Genomic DNA, 3218 nt, shown 5'->3' on the forward strand with positions numbered 1-3218 from the left:
TGGGTAGGAGGTCGGGGTTGGCGGATGGTGGTGGGGAAACGGGGGACGTTGGTGGTGGGAAATGCGCACTGCTGGAGGGATGGCTGCTGGATCCTTGTATGACCAAAACCCAATCATGAACAGCTTTGTAATGGTCTATCTCAGGAACATCCAATCAAAAAAATTTTTTTTAAGTAATGTGGAGTTCATGCCCAATTCAATCAGCTTAATCAATGGCTGAATAAAGTGCAGTACTCCTACATTATATATATTTTTAAAAAAGCCTCAGTTAGAAATGGCCTTGTAATGACCTGCTCCCTATCTAAAATGGATTTGCAAACCCAAATGCAGCAAGGAGAGACGCAGAGGGCAGAAAGGAATGTGGTGGCGGCGGCGCGGTCCCCTGTCCTGCTGTCCTCCCTGACTGTCCTCCCCTGGCCCATCCCCAACCCCTCATGGCCAGACGCCCGGCAAGGTTCCCTTAGGAGAAACCAGACTTCTTGTGCCATTACCATCAGCTCGTCCCCGCACTGGCCTCCAGCCCACAAAATGATTTAAAAAAAAAAAGAGGTTGGGGGAGGCCTGAAAGGGAAAGTGTAATAACGGGACATTTTGGATGCATTTTCAGGGTCACATTTTTTCCCCTGCCCGTTTACAGATTGGCCACTAGAGGTCACCAAAGAGCTGGGCTTCCCGGGTCCTGTCGCGCTCCGCGTGTACGGGACTGCCCACCGAGTCTGGCTGCCGTGCCCCTTCTTCTTGGGGTATAATTGCCCCAGAGACTGGAAACTGGACTTGGGGTGGGGTCCGGGACAGGAACTGCAGGTTCCTGGAAACGCACTGTGCAAAAGCAGTGCAAGGACTTCCCAGAATGACAAGGGAGGAGGAGGCGGAGAGGGAGGACCCAAAGTGCAGGTGTTGGCACTCGTGTCACTGGCGGCACCCGGTCCCATGGACCAACACTGCGTGCAGATCTGGAGGCCGTCGAGCACCACCGGGATGTTGCAGCACCGCAGAGCTTGAGGGCGCCTCATCCTCAGAATCTTACACGGTTGCTAGAGCAATAGCATAGTGGGTAGGGTGTTTGCCTTGCACGCGGATGACCCGGGTTCGATTCCCAGCATCTATGTGGGTCCCCCCCCAGCACCCCCAGGAGTAATTCCTGAGTGTCTGAGCCAGGAGTGACCTTTGTGCATCGCTGGGTGTGACCCCCCCCAAAAAAATAGAATCTTACACAGAACCCCTAGCCCAGATACTTCTGGAGGGGGCTCTTGTGCATCCTGGGAGCATTCTGGGAAGCATCTCCCCAGCCCTCTAGTTTCGAGAAAAATGCCCTTTGTCCTTCATGTTTCTGCAAGGACCCTCCGTACCAGGTACTAGGAAGAGATGACAAAAGAAAGTCATCTTTACTCCCCGAGATGGCTTCCTCTGCGTTGTGGGAGAGGGGTGCCCTTTACTGAGTTGCCGATTGTGTGTTGCAACCTGTGTTTCAGGGCCCTGGGCTTAGAGAAGAGGGATGCCAGCAGGGCGATGTCCATTTAGAAGTTTGAGCCAATGGGGGACAAAGATAGTCACAAAACAAGGTGATATGTTCCAGGGTTGGGCAGAGTAAGGGACAACGCGAGTCCAGATCTGGGTCCTCTAACACGGCTTGGAAAGTTCGAGGGACTTCCTGGAGGAGGTGCTAGTGAGTAGAGCTCCTGAGCAGAGCAGAAATAGTCAGTAGGAGTTGAGAAGGAAGGTTCCCGGAAGACGTCCCACAGCCCAGAGCAGTGTCTCAAGTGCAATTCTATGTTTATGTGTGCGTTTTTATCTTGCTATTTCCCACTTCGCATCCGGGGTCCTCATATTCAGTATTCTTTCAAAGCATGATTTTATATCGCTGCCTAACAGCCCTCGGGGAGGACGGTGACTCACTTCTCTGCACGTTTGTAAAAGAGAAATAGCATCTTTCACAACTTCTGCTAATTTCTCTTCTCTTAATAACAGATCACAATTGAGCAATGAATCATCCTTATAATCCCCAGAGCTGCTCACCTTTATAGTGTCCAGAAGACAATCTTCTGTTTGTTCTCCGTAGGATCTAATTCTCCAATCCATCTCCTTCGTGGGGCTACCGCAGATATTAAATTTAAGTGAGATATTGCTTTGCTAAGAGTAGTTCAATTGTATTTCATAAATGGTGCTCCAATTGCTTAGGTACAACCATTGAACCATCAAGGGACACTCCTAGAGCACTCTGGCACTGCTCCTTGAAGTCTCCCCCCTCAACCCTCAGCTTTGCCCCCTCCCATGTCTGCCCTCAGCCCTCCATCTATCCCCAATCACAGGCTGAGGCCTCACTCCTCCAGTGCTCGTCCATCCCGACTCATTCCCCACGGCTCCCTTTCCTGAGGTTGCAAACATCCGCTTCCTCATTTAAACACACACAGCATATTGAAGGTGGAACGTAAGGACCACCTGTTGGACTTGGCAAGGTGACTCTCTGGGTCCAGCAGAAGAGCCTTTCTGGGACACTCTGAAGGACTGTCCCATCCTGTCCTACATCATCCAATGAAGGACGTCGGAAAGGCTAGTTCCAGCTGCTCCTGTTGAGTGTGTCTGCCTCATATTTCTCCTCCCTGTGAGACTCATCTTCCTCGGGCTGCCCAAACCCTCTTCCCATCCCCTTTGCAAACAAGGTTCGGGTGGTCCACCCATGCTTGCTTTGGGTGTTGGTTACCGTCTCGGCATTCACTTTGGTTCCTGAGGGAGGTGTGGTCTGGACTGAAAGGAACTGGTTCTGCAGCTGTGTGGACAGCCTTTTGGGTGAAACACAAGTCCTTTCTGCTGTCTCGTGAATTCTTACATTGCTCTGTGGCTCAGGAATCTGAGTGTTTTCTCAAGCTGAAGCTTACCCGAAGAGGTAACAAAAGTCCTTGAGACCGGCTCGGGCCCTGGTCTCAAGCCTGCAAAGTCGAACGATTAAAATGCTTCAGTACACGGTGGCATTACTTAAAGTTCTACCTTATCAATCAACACCTGCACGTACATTACACTCGCCACCAAAGGCTCTGCAATGCCCACTTCATTTATGAAAGCTCCATTAAACCTCAAGGTGAAGCTTTGACTTGCTGCGCTCTAATTCTAGCGAGCGTATATCCTGATATCTCTATTGGCTGGTGGCTAACAACTGGGCATTATCTGAAATGCCATCCAGGCCTCGCCTGGGGAAGGTGGGTGTGAAAGATAACAGCGGG

The sequence above is a fragment of the Sorex araneus genome, chromosome 7, assembly GCF_027595985.1.
Source record: "Sorex araneus isolate mSorAra2 chromosome 7, mSorAra2.pri, whole genome shotgun sequence".
In the NCBI taxonomy this organism is placed as follows: domain Eukaryota; kingdom Metazoa; phylum Chordata; class Mammalia; order Eulipotyphla; family Soricidae; genus Sorex; species Sorex araneus.